Raw genomic sequence first — 17008 nt, 5'->3', positions numbered from 1 at the left:
GCAAGTAATAGTAATCCAACAATCCCAATAATATCCAAAAAATACAAATACTAATAATAGCAAAAGAACTGAAAAACTCAATGCAAACGCTGCGCAGTCCGAGTCGGTACCACAGCCGGGTCCACTCCAGCGCAGTAAACGTGACTGTCCCTTTAAGCAACCCCCACCGCTCTCCAGGGTCGCCTCCCCGCGGGGCGTGCGGCCCTGGCCGGCGGCGCGTGCGTGCTGGCAGCCGTCGATCCGCAGAGCCTCCCAGCCGGGAGGTCGCGGCGGCGTGACGCTTGCGCTGGTTGCGTGCACGCCTGGCCCCGCCCCTTCCCCCCCCTCCCGAGGCCCTTCCCCTCCCGCGAGGTACAGCTGGGCTAGTGACGCGGGAGCCTCCTCCGCCGCCGCGTTCCATTCTCCTAAACCGGCAGCAGCCGCGTCCCCTACCTCCAGCTTCCTGGTCCCGCAGCGCCGGGCAGCGCCAGCCAGACACGGGCACGCGGAGCCTCGCCTAGACCCGAGAGGGCTGCAGGCGCGCGCAGGCAGTGGAGAGGATCCCGGCGCCGCGGAAGCTGAGAGCGCCTCCCTCCAGGGGGCACAGCACCGTTCTCCGGGTGAGTTGTCACCGCGGCTGGGGGGCGGCGGGGCCCGGAGCATTGTGTCACCCGCGCGCCCGGCCGGCTGTCAGAAGCGCGGAACAGACGCGCACTGCCCGGAAGGAACGTTGGGGAGCCCGGTCGGCCGCCCGGCGTCTGTTGCTCTCTGCGCCGGCCCCGCTGTCACCCGGATGGCGGGGCGTGGGGCCGGGAGAAGCTGAGTGGGAGGTGGTGTGGACTCTGCCAAGGCCGGGAGGAGGACCAGACGGCGGGTTTGCGGCTGGGGGCTTGGTGGTCGGGATCGGGAGCGCCACCCCGGCCTTGCCCGGCGTGCGAGGTCGCGCCCCCTGCCCGGGAGTTCAGGGTGGAGACCACACTTTACGAGCCGCTGGAGAGGAGGTAGGCAGAGGCCCTCTTTTTTATTACTGTTATTTTCCCCTCCAGCCGACTAAAGCCGCGGGTCCTGTGCGGGGGCAGGTTTGGCTTGGCGGCGGTGGATTTCCTGAGGAAACCTTGGAGTCGGTGTGTGTGAGCACCGGAGCTTTTTGGAGCCCCCGCGCCTGGTCTGGTCTTTTATCTGAAAAACTCTCATTATTCGCTCTGAGACTCACCCAAGCCACTTCCTGTTTATATATGTAGACTTTCTTTTTCACTCCTGGTTTTTAGAGACTCCAGAAATTAGTGTAGGTCAGACACTCCCGCATGGTTATTATGGCTGTGTAGCTATTGAAGGGTAAGTTACCTTTAATGAAATTAGTAGCGGAAGATGGTTTTGGGGACCATACGACCCAGGGGAAAAGAGGAGTCAAATCAAGCCTTTTCTGGTTCGAGGGAAGTTAACATCTTAGCAGAGGTCAAATGCTGAGATTCCACTAATTGTTCTGTGGCAGGCGGTTTGCTGGGCTTTGTTGCTGTTGGCAACTGGACCTGGTACAGAGGTGCAGCAAAACTACCTAATGCAAGTAAACTGTAGGTGCTTACTCCCTTTCCAGAACTACAGAGGTGGGAAGTGTGTCTTCCTATTCTTCACAGTGGTTAGTTCATTTCTGCTCCTCTCATTCCTCTGGTTTAAAAATATATGTATGAATGATGCACACATACACACACACACCTTTTCTGTTTTGGGAATTCCACACCCAAATTGTCACCATCTAGTGGAGGCTAGTAGAGACATGTGCTTGGCATTGAGTTCTGACTTTTCTGAGCTTTGCATTTTTAGCTAGATGCTTATTCAGCCCAAAATGAACATTTTTACACAGTTGGTTGTGGGGATGTGTGTCTACCTCCCGCTCCATAAAGGAGGTATTTAATAAACCAACAATAATAGCAAAAATAGGGGAAAGTTCTTGAGGACTCACTGTGTACCAAGCTTTGTGCCAAAAACTTCACTTTCTTGATCTCATTTAACAACATACTTTTGTGGTAGAAAACGTTATTACTCCTGTTTTTTCAGTTGAGACCAGCAAACTAAATAACCTGCTCAAGGTCACAAAGGTAACTAATGGTGGAGCTCATGCTCTTAACTACTAGATTATACTGTTAGTTTTTAGTTTGCTTACCTCGTAGAATTGAAACTGCAGTCTTTCTAGAAACTTTTCAAAGCACTACTTCTTCAGGCTGTTTCTCAGATCAGGAGCATCCTTAACTCTTCAAGGTATACATTTATGGTATGTCTGCACAATATTACTCTTTCTTTCTTTACTCATTTTCTTTACCTCACTTTCTTTCAGTACTCACAAGTATTTATATCATACAGAGTGTATGCTAGGCACTGTGCTAGGTATTGGGCATGCGGCAGTGAGTAAGAACCCAGGTATGCCTTGGAGTTCACAGTCGTTAAGTCAATTTATTATGTGTTAGGTTCTTAATTTGTATTGGTGGCTGTTTGCTGCTTAAGGAGCTTTTTTCCAATGAGTTAAATAAAAGAGAACATGGGTATGAAGCTGAACAGATAGGACTTCCTGTCCACAGGGCAGCTTTTTGCATATTGTAGTAGAAATGGACTACAGAACAAATCCTCACTCACAGCTAGCACAGGTATCTGGGACTCAGATAGGGGCTTGCTTCCCCCCATCCCACTTTGTACTGCAGTGTTTAACCCGCTGAAAGGTAGCATAAGGTATTAACAGATGCAGGCTGGCAGATGAAGGGACCTCAGCAGTTTGGTTTCCTGGCGGGTCTCCATCTTGTGGTGACTGAACTTGCTCTTATGTGATGGTGCATCTCCTGGCAGGGGATTTCCTCCTTTGCTGTTTCTGGGGCAGCAATTTCTACAACTACCCTCTCCCACCAGAGAGACATATATGTACCTTCCAAAAGTAATAATTCACCTTGCTTCTTAAAAGCAAGGACTTATTTTAAGTTTGTTGCTGTTAAGCATTGTTTTTTTCCCTCCATGTTTTACCATCTCCCAGATAAAAACTTGCCTTATGTTTTAATTTCCTTGTATTCTTTTTCCATATCCTTGGTTCTTCTGACAACCAGGTAACTGCTGGTATCTGTCTGTGGGCTCAGAGAATTGTAATACTTTAAAATAATTAGTGAGTCCTGTAATTGTCCCCATTTCCATACCCAAACAAGTGAACTGGGCAGAATGTCTGTAGCAGAGCTGCTTGCAGGCACATGTGCCTCCTTCCCCTCAAGTTCCCCATTTACCAAGGGCAGTTTACTGACAGGCAGCAGCAGGGCTCTGAGGCCCACTCACAGGCCTGAAATGCCCATGTGGAGACTGGAATGTCAGCAAAGCCACTGTGCCCGGTTGTGTAACTGCCATGTATGAAGCATTTTACTGAGCTCCTGAATTGAAGCTGGCAAGCAGGATTCATTTTCCCTCTTCTGTCTGCCTGGACAGTAGGGGAGTCTTGTTTAGGGGGCATTCATTCCCTCAAAAAGTTGGAGAAAGATGAGACGGAACAAATTGAGGCTCGGTGCCTTCTTTTCTTTTTTAACTTTGAAAGCAAGTATTGCCCCAGTGTAGACTTGAGTGTTGAGGGAAGGACACTTGGGTTAAGGGTAAGCATTGGGACAAATACATATATGATAATAGAGACTCCTTCTCCTAGTTTCTCCTCAAGATGGCTTCAGTCTAGGGACCACCCACATATCTCACCATAGGGAAATTTCATTTAGTGGAATTATTTTTAAAAAGTTAATATTCTTAAATTATGTTGCTACATTGCAGAAAACTTGGAAACTCGAGCAGTGAGCAGTAATGTCTGTAATGTGGGAGGGCTCTTTCCATGTTGGTGGGATTGAAGGATGCAGCTTGAGGCTGGGGCTGAGGGTTTTGTGATGGGTATTTGAAGCTGCTAGTGGCTAGCAGTCTGAGACCAATGAAGCAATTTCTGGACCCTTAGGGTGACTGTCCTTGGGCATCAAGATCTATTGGCTCCCACCCTGGCTGTGATTCAAGGCAAGAGCCATTATAAGTTGGTCACTATCTCTATGTAAAACCTTAATCTGTAAAAGTAGAGGTGCTGGGGAAAGAGGCATCTCTTATAAGGCTTAGGTTTTAGCAGCAGAGCCTGTCAGGTAGCTGTGGATGTTCCCTTTTATTTTATGTGTCTATGATGGTGTCCTTTTTCTTTCTCTTTTAGTTCTTTGGCCTAGAAATCAGCAAGGTTCTTCTGTTTGCACTCTCATCTTCTCATTCTTACTGAAGTGTGAAAGTTTGCTCGTAGACCTTACAGTGGTACCAGCTGGGTCACTTTAGCCGGCCACATGGGCTGCTGTTAGAGCTGGGGGCCATTTGAGTCTCTTGTGAATGTTCTGGTATAGCAACAGCAGAAAAGGCCATGATTGTAGTGAGAACCGAACGGGTTTCACAGAATCTCGGGTGACGATGATACATTCTCCCTCTCTGGCTCTTACATCTCAAAAAAAGAAAATAGCCACCCTTAGAACATCTGAAGACTGCATGCCAAGAATTCATGCAGTACTCCTGAAATAGGATATCACTGAAGCTATTTTTCTCAAGGAGAAACAGATGTAGTTCCCTGTTACTGTCACCAGTGTTAGTAGCTCCTTAAAACTGCCTGATAGCAGTGTGCCTTAAATGTACTCCATTCTCCCCCACACATGTACAAGTGTTACACTTTTTTTTTTTTTGGCAGAGCCCCATTGCTTGATTTGAGGAAAGTTAGTCTGGGATTCCTGATGACGGTAATAGGTTCTCAGTGGGTTTGCTGATGGCAGAGGTGGTGACTGACAATTTTTTATTATTCAGAAGAGGATCTTTTGTGACGAAAAATTAAATGGCTCAGGATTCTTTTCTCTATAGTTGGAGATTGGACACAAAATCTCAGAGAAGAGATATGAATAGGGGTTCTTTCCCAGCTTCCCCTTTCTCACTATTCTTTCCTAAGGAGGGGGAATGTCTAATCTTTCCAAATCCAATCTCCTGCCAGCAGTGACTTGCCTTCACCCACAGAAGTTTAAGAGCATGGAATTGCCCTGTGTGTAGACTCCTTGCTGAAATTTTGGCTAGACTGGGCTTCCGCTTCTGACAAAGCCAGTAAAATGAAACTGGAGTCAGAGAGTGGGATAACTGTGTTTATCCCATTTTTCCTTCTTTGGGTTGTTCTTAAGTTGTTCTCAATAAACTGAGTGGGTGGAAGTTTAAAAAAGGGAACCTGAAAAAGAGAGTACAACGATTTTGCTTATCTTGCATTTTAAGTTGTAGTCGAGGCAAACTGTTGGAAGGAAGACTAAGGGGCCTTTTTTTTTAATGCCAGTACACTGCAATGAAATTATAGAAGGTTTGGAAAGTAGTGGGGGGGTGGTGGAAATCACTAATTTTACCATCCTAACAAACATCACTTTCATGTATTCTTTTTTTTTTCAGTTGACAATCCCTGTAAATTCCTTTTATGTTATTTTCATTTAGCATTATACCTATAATGACACATAGTCTTTATGCTTATTTTTATGACTTTGTAATATTCCATCAAATATCTAAATATCCTCTCCTACACATATAGATTATTTTTAAGTTTGCTCAAGTAGATTTTTTTCAGAGGGGTCATTTTATTTTGTCATTTTTTTTCTTAAATAGCTTTATTGAGACATAATTTGTATTTCATAAAATTCACGTGTAAAGTATATCATTCACTAGACCTAAGTATATTTATAGAATTGTATGACCATCACTATAATCTGATTTCAGGCATTTTCATCATCCAAGAAAGAAACTCCTTATGTAGTTGTTCCCTATTCCTCACAATCCCCCTCGCCCAAGGTCACCACTGATTTGCTCTCTCTGTGTAGTTTATCTATTGGGACATTTCATATAAACAGAATCATACAATATGTGATATTTAGTAATATGCTTCTTTCACTTAGCATAATGTTATTGAGGTTTATTCATATTGTGGAAGATATCAGTACTTCCTTCCACTTTGTATCAGCTAGATATACCACATTTTGTTTATTCATTAGCTGATGGCCTTTTTTTTTTCTGATCTTTGGTTGTTACGAATATGTTTGCTGTGAATATCCATGTGTAAGGTTTTGTGTAGACATAGGTTTTATTTTCTCAACAAGATATTTTAAAAGTCACATCCATATTTCTACTTAGTTATGCAGTTTGTTTTGGAATGAGCACTGTTAAAGCAAAATATTGGTCCTTTAGTGTTGAGGATACTGCCCTGAATTAAGAAAAGATGCTAAAAATATCTCCATGAATCATGTGTTTATGAACTGTCCAATAGCATTGTTTCCAAGTCTTTGGTGTAATTTTAAACAGTAGTAAGTTGACAGATACAATAGTGCCTAAAGTCAGGGCACATGTATACTGCTGCTTTAATAAAAAAAAAAGAGAGAGAGAGAGAATTTCAACATTAAGCCTTAATTCTAAATCACATCATTATATCTGATGGGGAGAAGTTTATTATGAACCCCACAGAGCGTTCCATATCACTTAAAATTTATAGTTCTTTGGAACTTTTCCTTTCCTTATGAAAAATTCCATGCCAGGGTTCTGTGCACCTGTTTGGAGGCTTCCGCTAGGCTGCGGAGCGGAATGCTTTCTGAAGAAGCAGCCGTAATGGGGAGGGAGAGAGAAGGGGGCTGTGAGTGTGGTTTAAATGTAGATTTGAGAAAGAATATTCTTTAGAGCAGCTCTTACAGGGCTCTTACTGGTGGACCTCAGTTGCACCCGAGGTTAAAAATATATAGATCATGCCAGACACAAAGAGGAACAGATGGTGCAGCAGCTGGGAGTGTTATTTCCTCTACAGGATCTACCCCTCGGTGGTTTTACATCATAGCAGCCATAGTACTAAAATAATGCAATGTTTCCTTTTGCCCTTGTCCTAATTAGAACTACTATCATTCATGATCAGTAGGTGGTCTGCTTTCCTGCTTCTAGATCACTCCTAAAAGCTCTTGAAAGTGTGAATGTGCAGGCTACCTATTTTTTTTTCAATCAGAAGTTCAAGATGATTCTAATGCAGAGAAACATGGGACACGGGTCACATGCCTTTTATCCAACAAGCTGGGCGAAAACTAGGACCGTAAGTTACCTTTTCCTGTACCTGTAAGAGATTCCTGCACCTGGAGCCAAGCCCAAGGATCAGTCATTCCAGAAAGTTCCCGTGTGTATAAGTGAATGTATGTGAATGCAGCCATAATTTCTCTGCCATGTTTTATTGCCAAAAGTTTTAGATTTGGAGTGGGTTCTACCTATTAATTAAAAATCTGTTCCCAAGTCCTAGGGGTCTAAAAAAGGCTGAGCGTTCTCTTAGTCATTTTTCCCTTTGGGTCACCCTTGCCCATTTGGGACATTGCAGGTGCTGTTGGCATCCTAGATGTAGTAGGACTGACCAACAATTGGGAACATGCTGTCTGGGAGTGGTGATGTCCCCTCCCTCCCACTCATTAGCAGACCGAAACCCTTCACAACTGTGGGTCTGATTTTCCTCAGGTTTATTTTATATGGGATCAGCCGTCCATCTAAATGCAGTGTGAACACAGATCTCTAACTGTGTCTCTAACCAGGAAGGAAACAAGCTTTTTGGGCTGAGGTCATGTATGCTAGCTTTCTGTGTCCCAGAAGGCCAGCGAGCAGTTCTGTGTTGTGTGAGTGCTGCTCTTTCAGTTGGCATGCTCAAGACATTTCTAGAGAATTAACAAATGGTATGTTGATTGGTCCACACCTTTATCAATTCTCTACCCCAGGTAGAAACTCTGTGGTGGGAAAGCCATCTACTTTCTTATTTCAGTCCTGTGGGGATTTTGCTGTTACATAGCAGGTTGGCAAGAAAAACAGGCTCTGGATTTCGTAAGAGTTCTTTGGTCCATCTTTTTTCCCCTTTGCATGTACCATCAAGTCAAAATAATTTGTGAGCTGATAATCTGGTTGGGTTGTGACATCATGTTGGTGGGAGATGGGTATATGGTTGCTGCAGAAACCAGAAGGCAGTAAATCTAGTCATATGTTTGATAAGTATTTAGTGAATGCCCGTGGTCACTGCTAGGTATACATTTGTAAACAACAACAAAAAAATGGACACAGTTCTTGCCTCATGGCATTAGCAGTCTGGGGGAATAAAATACCCACCCATGGGTTATTTAATTTGAGATAGTATTGGAGAAAACTATTATGGAAAAGCAGATTTCAGCTTGACTATTCTGAAGGAGTAGCTCTTTTTCACTGACGTCTATGCTCCAAACCAACAATCACCCTGAGAATTCCACCTGGGCCACAAGTACGAAAGCAAATTGCCTTACACTGCAGAATTAGCTGGGTCTAGGAGTTTGGCCTAGTGTATGGGTTCCTGTGTTCCCATTTTACTCAGCCAGTCAGTTCTTAATGTGGAAATGTTTTCTGGCCCTGAAAAAAATCTTTTTTGTTAGTTAAGAGAGAAAGGTAGATGTAGATTCAGGAGTGAGAAATTAGGAGAAAGAAAATAAGTTCACTAGTGTGAATTCCTTAGGGAATCTTTTTTCTCACCTCACCCAACATCAATTTTAGATATAAATATTGATTTGTGATATGTCTTTTCTTGATATATCTGTGGTTTTATAACCTGCTAGAGGCAGTAAAGGCCCTCATAAAATCCTGGCACAAATAAGTCTCCCAATAAACACAGCAACCCGTGTATTTTTATCTCAGTGGGTAGTCATCTCTGTGTAGGCCCAGGTCCCAGGCTGAAAATGGTGACTGTCTTGTCCACTTCTTTGTACTTAATTCTTGGATTAATTGGTTGGTTGAGAAGTGATTGACCAGGCGTAGAGGCTTAAAGGTAGAAAGGATGAGAGGGCAAGGTGACTTTGAGTCCATGAACTTTGAGGACAAGAATCAATATGGTAATGATGAAATTCTAAAAAGAAACATTTGGAGGGAGGTCTGGTTTGAGTGAAAAACGAATATAAACAAGGTTATAAACAGCTATTAATATTTCCCAAGTTTACTCCGACTGGTGGCAGGAAAAGACGAATGGCTCAGGAACCATGGAGGTGGGATAAGGTGAAGGAAAGAGAGGGTATTGGAGATTGTCCAAAATGTTTGAGCAAGGCCAGCCAAAAACAAACTGTAAGACCCCTTAAGAATTTTGATCCAAGACCAGAGAATCAGCCCTGCTAATTTTAAATTTCTAGAACTCTGTCATTCTTTTACAGCCTCAGAAGCCTTCAGTCACACCCTGAATCCAATTTATATGTGTGCACCTATGGTCAGGCTGTACTTACTTTTATATATAAAAGCAATATATGATACATACATATTTTTAGCATCCACTGTGAATCTGGTTTCAGGCAAGGAAGTCTTGTTTTTGTTTGTTCTCCAGAACTAAGTTCTTTCGGTGGCCATTCTATTACTTTTGGAATTATATAATTATGTGGGTCATCACCTTTGAAAGTCTGTGCATGCTTTTGAAAAATCACATCTTTGGAAGGGCTGCTCTTTATAAATGCTTACTGTTTTTCTTGAGATACATGTGAGCATCAGTAGAATGGATAGATTTCAGAGCCTTTGGTGTTGGCAGAACGTTCTGTGAATAGCAGGAAGGTAGGTATTTTTCAAGCAGTGCATCTGAACTCATTTATTAATTGAACAAGTATCATTGAATGGTCTTTCCCGTAAAGTCATCTTCCCAAAGGAACTCTTTACAGCACACAGCCTAACAAGTTTTTTTAATTGTTCTCCAGTGTTCTGGTTAGGTTAATCTTTTCCTCTCTTAAAGTTCCCTTGAGGATGGAGGGGCTATAAGTTTTCTCTGTGTTTACTCTACAGGCTGGGCATCCACATTAATAGCAATAGAGACTTCATTTTACAACGTGCTTTCACATAAGACATCATACAATACTGTGAGAAACGTTTTTGTCCCATTTACCAGTCGGAACACCAAGGCCCTTTAGTAACCAGTAGACATAAGCAGCCTCTGTACCTGTTGTAAATAGAGATGCTGAATCAGCTGGTGATAAGGTGGAATCAAACATTGATACTTCATGCTGGGAAATAGGAAACCACATGAAATTGCAGACTTGATAAATTTTTACTTGCTCATGAAAGCAATATTAATACCCCGCTTTTCCATTCTCTCACCCCTATGTCAGCATAGGTACTCTCAAGGTTAGTATGTCAGTATGTTTTTGTGTACTAATGGGAAAATATGTGAAAGTGTACATAAATTGAAAGGGCAGGTTTCATCTTCTAACTAAGGAAAACATATTCTCATTTAGTTTGAGGGCCTTTTATTTTTCGTCTTGGAGGAGGGGGAGGCCAGAAGGATAAAAACCCTGTTATCTAGAAATCCATGCAGTTTTCAGGTTATTAGAGGGTCCATTTGGGAGTAAGCCAGGAGCAGAAATTCTCAGTTCCTTGGGTTTTAGGGGCTCTGTTATGGGGATTTTGGGTGGTTTTGCAAACCTCTTCTGTATCAGACATTGCTGCAATTTTCATTCTTTCTGTAGGTGGTGTTCTGACTTTAGATAGCAACTGTGGGTCAGGGGCCTCCCTGAAATGCCCCTCCTGCTGTTCTCAAAGTGGGAGTTCTTCACCACAGAGCTCAGAGAGCTCCGAAGGAGTGTCCTTCCTTATTTTGTTGTAGGTGAGGCTCAGCTTCCTCTTCCTCTTCTTGGCAGAGAAAGAAGAGCCCTTGTGGGCAGTGAGGAGGTTAGAGGGGAAGGTCCTGCCTCAATCATGACAACTTGGGTTTGAAGAAACATAAAGTAGTCCTAATGTTACTGGGGCAGGATGTGCCTAAACAGCTCTGTTTTTTCCGTTGGTTGGGAAAGTAGAGGAGTGAGGCTGGCTGTGGGCCAGGCATAGTTTTCCTCCTTTCTTATGGTGAATGAAAATGGACAATTGTTTTAAAGAAGTGGATCCTGAGTGGAGGACAGCCAGCCTTGGAGTCAGAGTGACCCTGATTTCACTCTCAGCTCAGCCACTTACCAGCTGTATGACCTTGAGCAAATTTAACCTTTCTGATCCTCAGTTTCATTACTTGTAAAATGGAGATGATAATATTGACACTACCTTTCTGTAGAAGGGTAGCTACCAAACAATGATTACCTGGAGTGGGAAATTCTGGGGTGATGAAAGGCAGTAGGGAACTTACATCTTTTTAAACTTTGTGTCATTTGAATTTTCCATTACTGGCATGTTTAATTTAATTTCATTTGAAATTACCTCCTCATGGGATTATTATGAAAAGCAAATAAAATGTTATATTTAAAATACTTGGTACAGTTCTTGCCAACTAAAAGATACTCAAATGGCATTTATTTGGGGAAAAGTGCTATCAATTAGTAGTCTGTCCTGGCTTTTGTAGTGTTAGATTTTCTGTGTAGCTTTGGGTCTCTTTGTTATGCCCCAGCTTCTTCAACTTAACCTGGGGGTTAATGGTAGTATCTACTACATATAAGGGGTTTGGAGGAGACAAGTAAAGCAGTTAACCTGATATCTGGCACATAGTAAGTGCTCAGTAGACATTAGCAGTTATCAGCTGTTATTATCCTCTCAACTGTGGTGGAAGTGAGGTGGGAGTTAAGCCTGCTCCAAAGCTGCAGAAAGTGAGGCTCAGAGTAATTTGGTGACTTGTCTTAAGGCCAGATGTTGAATTGGCAGCAGAAATGGGGGTGATGCTTGTGTGGTCTGCCTTGTATTTTAGCTCTTGCCCTGTCAGCCTGGGTAGCAAACATGCAGATCTCACAGCTGGGCCATCTGGACAGGGGATTATCAAGGGGCATTGTGGTGGTAGGGCTGAGCGAGGGGCAGAGGACAGCTTAGGACCACATCCTTTCTCCACTTTCCAAGGCAGATGGACCACATCCAGAATGACAGAAGGCTGGGGATTGTTTTTCCTCCCTCTCTTCTTCCATGTCTTCCTAGCTTGTCAGGTGGTAGACTCATTACCACTGTCCTTGTGGATTCTTCAGGCCTGGCCTTCTCAAAGTGCCCTGCTGCTGGAGTCTACACCATCAGCCTCACAGTGCTGAGGCTGCTCAGCTCTCCTTCGTTCATCCTGGAAGGCCTACACAAAGATGGGCTCAGCTTCCTCGGGGGACGGCCTCTCTCTACCTCACTTTGGTACTGCCTGACTTTCCAGTCGCTCTATCACTATCTGCCTGTTTGTGGGACTGAATGGTTGAGTTGAAGCCAGACTTGATGGGAAGTAGGTTTTGACCCCTGCTGTGGGCTCCTGTTCTGTATATTCACATATTGAGAGGAAAAATCCTGAGTAACTTCTGCCCAGTGTTCTTTCCAGAAAGTGAGAGATTCTTGTCTCCAGACTCAGTCCGGGTGCCAGAGCTGAATATGCCCCCAGTTTTCTCACTGTTTGTACAGTCCACCTCTCACCCTTGCCTTTTTGGTTCTTCTTTATGAGACTTTACCACATTTGCCTTGCTTCCTTCTTTACGGAGATGATGAAATACTTACCAGTACGGGCAATGCAATGGCAAAAGTTTTACCAATCTGAATTTGCCTAGTGGACTGGAAGAAGGAGTGTGTGTATTTGTACAGACTCTTGCACTTGATAGTTTTATATTTTTTCCATGTGTTTCAAATATACTCTTTTCCACATATGCATTTAATAGTGGCTGGCAAATCTTGTAGTATGTTTTTCTTTGAAATATAACCTTGCTGTAGGTATTGGGTTCACATTTTATAATTCTCCATCACGCCTGCTAAGAGGCATTCACTTTTCAATATTTAATACCAAACAATTCACTGTATCTCTAAGACAAGTCTGCTCTGACTCCCAGCTTGGTTTCTTTTTCTTACTTAGGGCAGTATAGGCCTCCAGTGAACTACATCGAAGTGCATCCTGTTGGCTGAGCAAAAGGAAGCTCCCTAGAGCATCTTAAAGACCTCCTGGAAAGGACCCTCTTACTCCCAGCTAATCACAAAATAAGACTTTTCAGGGGAGAAGCCATTCTCCCACTTACTTTATGAAAGCCCCTCTAAAATGTAAGTTGTTCAGGCTGGTAATTGTGTTTCTGTAGTATTTATCTGATTTTTGAAGATAGACTTGCTCATATTAATTCTGGCTATAAGTGTGATGCTTGGAGGTTTTGTAAGAGAGACTTATAAAAGGACCAGGCTCTGGGTTTATATCAGGCCTAATCATGAACTTGCAGGAGCAGCTTCAGGGCACCAGGCAGAGAGTAATGGCACACTGCCTTGGAGCTGTCATCTAGGATGCCACCTTTTGGGAACCATATTGCAGGCAGTCCCTGGCCTATGTGAAGTCATGCCTGTGCCTTATAAGAAATGAAACAGATGGTGTTTCTAGTAAACTGGCAGATGTTCTTGCTGTCAGAATTAATTAAAGTTTTTTACATGTGGAATTATGGGAATCTTCCTTTTGGGATTTTTAGTTGCATGTGGAAGTGCTACCCTTACCTTACAGAGGCCTTTTATCTGTCCCTTGCTTCCAACCAGAAGTGGCTCTCAACCCTGTCTTCCCTTCCCCTCTGGCTACTTTCTTCACCAAATGGGTCATTTGTGATGGGGAGGTATAAGGTGACCCATTCTCTCTCTAGTGTAATTGGAAAGTTGCTGATTGGACCATGTACCCAGAATGCGCCTGCTACACACATAACATTAGTGACTAAAATGTTCATGATTCAGGTCACTCCTTTGGTTTAAGACATTTGGAGGTGGCAGGTATAGTACTAGGAAGAGTGGCCAAAAGAGAATCACAGAGCTCAGAAAAGGAAGAGGAAAAATAGTGTGGGGAGTGGGACAAGGCAGGAAGTACTGAGTGCATGCCCTGTGCCAGGCACTGTGTGGGTTCTGTGCCCAGGTGGGCCTGTCTTCAGTTTATAGATCAAGAACCAAGCTTTATGAAGTTAAGTACTATGATTTACTGTGTTGGAGCTAGAACCAAGATTGGAATGATTCCAAAACCTGTGTTTTTTCTCATGGCAGATAAAATATATGTGGGTGAGGAAGTTGGGCTGGAGGATGAAGTGGTGGGAGAGACAGAGAACAGATGCTAAGAGGATGGCAGGGCCAGATGGGTGTTGCAGTGGAGGGGCACTTGGGAGTGGAAAGTCCTGGGTGAAGGGTATGGAAAGGAGAGGTTGGTTAGCAAAAATAAACCAAAGCAGAGAAGTGTAGCGTTGGGTTATGGCAGCTCTTCCCTGAAGGAAGCTCCATGGGGTTGGTTTGGGGCCTGGAGGTCCAGATAGCCTCTGTATTTAGGCAGGTGGCAATTGGGCCCTGAAGGAAGCCCTGGTATTTGTAGACTGGCTTGTGCTCTACTGAAAGGCAACTCCCATTTCAGTTAGCCAAGACAGCATTATCTGCCTTTGAAACATGGCATTTATGGATCCCCATTTGGCTCATTTGGAGGGCTGAGTGATGCCTGTTATATTATCCTGATTCCCTGCTGCCTCAGAGGTTGTGCAGGGAGAGTTCTGCCATTTCCCTGTAAGTGACCTGTGGCTGCTACTTTTGCTTTCAGAGATTAATTGAGTCAGGCCTGGGAAAAGTAGCCCTGTTGTCTGTGCTCAGAGTAGCTGAAATTCCCAAGAATGATATTCTGATTTGTCCTCACCACAAGGCTGGCGTTGCTCTGTTTACAGCATAGCCAACTCTGGATTCAGTCCAATTCAGCAGTGACTTATGGACACCTGCTAGCATGTGTGTTGGGGGTGGGCTACAAAGATGACTGAGACAGGTCACTGACCTAGTGAGGGGGATAGTGAGTAAATAGCTCCAGGGGTTCGGCTAGGTCCTTTTCTTCTACAGGAAGTGTCCATAAACTTTAGTCCTAACTTAAGTGGTTATTATGAGGACTGATTGTAGTAATAAAGAATTGAGACTGCTTCAAAAAGTGTAAAGATCTCGATTCACTTAAAACTTTCTTATTATTACAAGGTAAACTCATAATAAAAGATAACAGGTACTGAGGGCTTTCTGTGTGCCAGACACTGTTTGAAGTGCTTTATATGCATTAGCTTCTTTAATTGCCACAGCAACTTTGAAGTAGGCTGCTAATATTATACCCATTTTAGAGTTGTGAGAATTAATACTGCAAGAGTATTAAGAAACACCTTTCTAGAGTGGCACAGCTGGTAAGTAGCCTAGCCAGACAGTCTGAAATCTTGGTCACACCATGCAGCCTCTGTAAAGACCCTGTGGAAGTCAAGGAATAAAGGGCGTCCCACTTCAGAGGGAGACAGCAGACAGGTCTTACCCTCAAAGACCAGAAAGGATCAGACAAAGATCAGGCTGGTGCTCAAAAAAGCATTAGCATTTCTGTAAAACTTAATTAAATTACTGAAACTGTTTCTGAACTTGGAGCCATCTTTCTTGGATAGTAATGCAATTGAAATAGATAATTTGAGCCAAGGCAGAAAGACCAAATTGTTGAGCTCACATATGTGGATGGACACTTACTGGCTCTTAACTAAAACACGGAGGCAAAACCTTAAAGGGAGTACATCTTTATTCAATTTACAAACAAGTGCAAAGACCCAGGCAATGTGCTTTGTGTTGGGACTTTTAAAGAACACACATTTAAAAACAAACTCTTCCCTCTCAGTCTTTTTGTGTTGGAAGTTTCTGTTAAGGATATCTGAATCTGATCATTAATAATGCAACTTATCCATCTATGGATAAAATGAGAGTTCCTGTTGCCAGGATTCTCACCTGGCCCTGGTTGACTAGCTCACTGCACACCTGTGGGCAATGCATGGCTGTTGACTCTATATAAAGAGCTCCGCCCAGTGCTCTGGGTGCCACACCGTGGCAGGGCTGCAAGGCTGTGGGAGAGGAGAGAAGAGCAGAGGCTGGAGTGGTGGCAGCACTGAGGACAGAGGTGCGGGACAACTGCAAAGAGGCCCAGAGGACGGCTGTCTTGCCAATGGTTTTCAGCCCCAGGCAAGTTCGGTTTGGATTCAATGTGACCAAAGAAATGACAGCAAAACGTTCTTGGGGTGAAAGGGTTATACCCAACTCTATTCTCACAGTGGCAGGTCAGTCACTAAAATCCCATGCACTCAGAGTGAGTCTGCATGCAGCAAGCCGGTCTCTGCCTCTGGGCCCCTCTGTCCGCACAGCTGTCCCGCACAGCCATCCTCTGGGCCTCTTTGCACAGATGTTCCGCACAGCCGTCCTCTAGGCCTCTGTCCTCTGCTGTGCTCTCCTGCAGCCTTGCAGCCCTACCGTGTGTCGGCAGTAATTCTCTGTCTCATTAGCAGTTCAGGTGAATTAGCCATCAACAATTAATGACCTAGTTCCCAAATCTTGCAGTGGCTTCAAAGCTTCCTAGCATTCCCCAAAGCAGTGTTCCTCAGTGTTTTAGAATCACCTGATCCACCCCTACACCTTGGGAATTGGTTCCCTTGTGAGTGGGGCCCTGACATTCCCTTGTTAAGTATACTCTGCTTAGGCTCTGGTAGAGAGCTGGGAAGCCAAGGCCAAGCCCACCTCAAGAGGGTATAGAGCTGCAAGCAGCAGCATGAGCAATCTTCAAAGCTTTCTGTTTTCTTTTTATAATGGTGGGGATTTTGCCTCCTATTCCATAATACATCCAGGATGATTTTAGTACTGAAAATTAATTATATCATCTAACATGGAATAAATCTGAACCTCTATCAAGATTTTATGCTTTGGGGTCAGACTGTTTAGTTTGTAATCTTGTCCTCCCGAATTGCTCTTTGTGTGATCTTGGGCAAGTTATTTAACCTCTCTGTGCCTTCCTTTTAAGGTCGTTGTGAGGATTAAGTCAGATATGAGATGGAAAATGCTTAGATCCATGCATGATGACTGAGCAGTCAAGTGTCAGGTAACAGTGATGGCATTATTATTATTATGAGGTTTCATATTACTGGGAGTATGATCACCTCAGTTCAGAATCAAGTCCTTTGGGATAACAAAACCCTCTCTCTCCATTGATACAGCCAGGCAACAGGCTTATAAAAAGATCATCCATAGGAAATCTAAACAGAGCACTGGGGAAATGCTTTGGGAT

General features: G+C 43.8%; 1 protein-coding gene across 10 annotated transcripts in view; it reads left to right on the top strand.

Annotated features, from left to right (window-relative positions):
- Positions 1 to 17008, top strand: part of SUSD6 (sushi domain containing 6) — a 117650-nt gene that overhangs the window by 23700 nt on the left and 76942 nt on the right. For 2 of the 10 annotated variants that reach the window (XM_017654817.3, XM_017654811.3), the window contains exon 1: positions 379 to 599. The exons of 3 other annotated variants lie outside the window; for them this stretch is intronic. The gene's annotated coding sequence lies outside the window, so the exon portion shown is untranslated. Of the gene's footprint in view, positions 1 to 378; positions 600 to 625; positions 981 to 17008 lie in introns of those variants that run through there. 5 more of the 10 variants (XM_017654812.3, XM_017654813.3, XM_017654814.3 and 2 more) reach the window with 4 other exon arrangements.

This window comes from Manis javanica, chromosome 8, assembly GCF_040802235.1.
Source record: "Manis javanica isolate MJ-LG chromosome 8, MJ_LKY, whole genome shotgun sequence".
NCBI lineage: Eukaryota > Metazoa > Chordata > Mammalia > Pholidota > Manidae > Manis > Manis javanica.
Note: the sequence above shows the minus strand (reverse complement) of the source record. Positions and strands in the feature narration are given on the sequence as shown.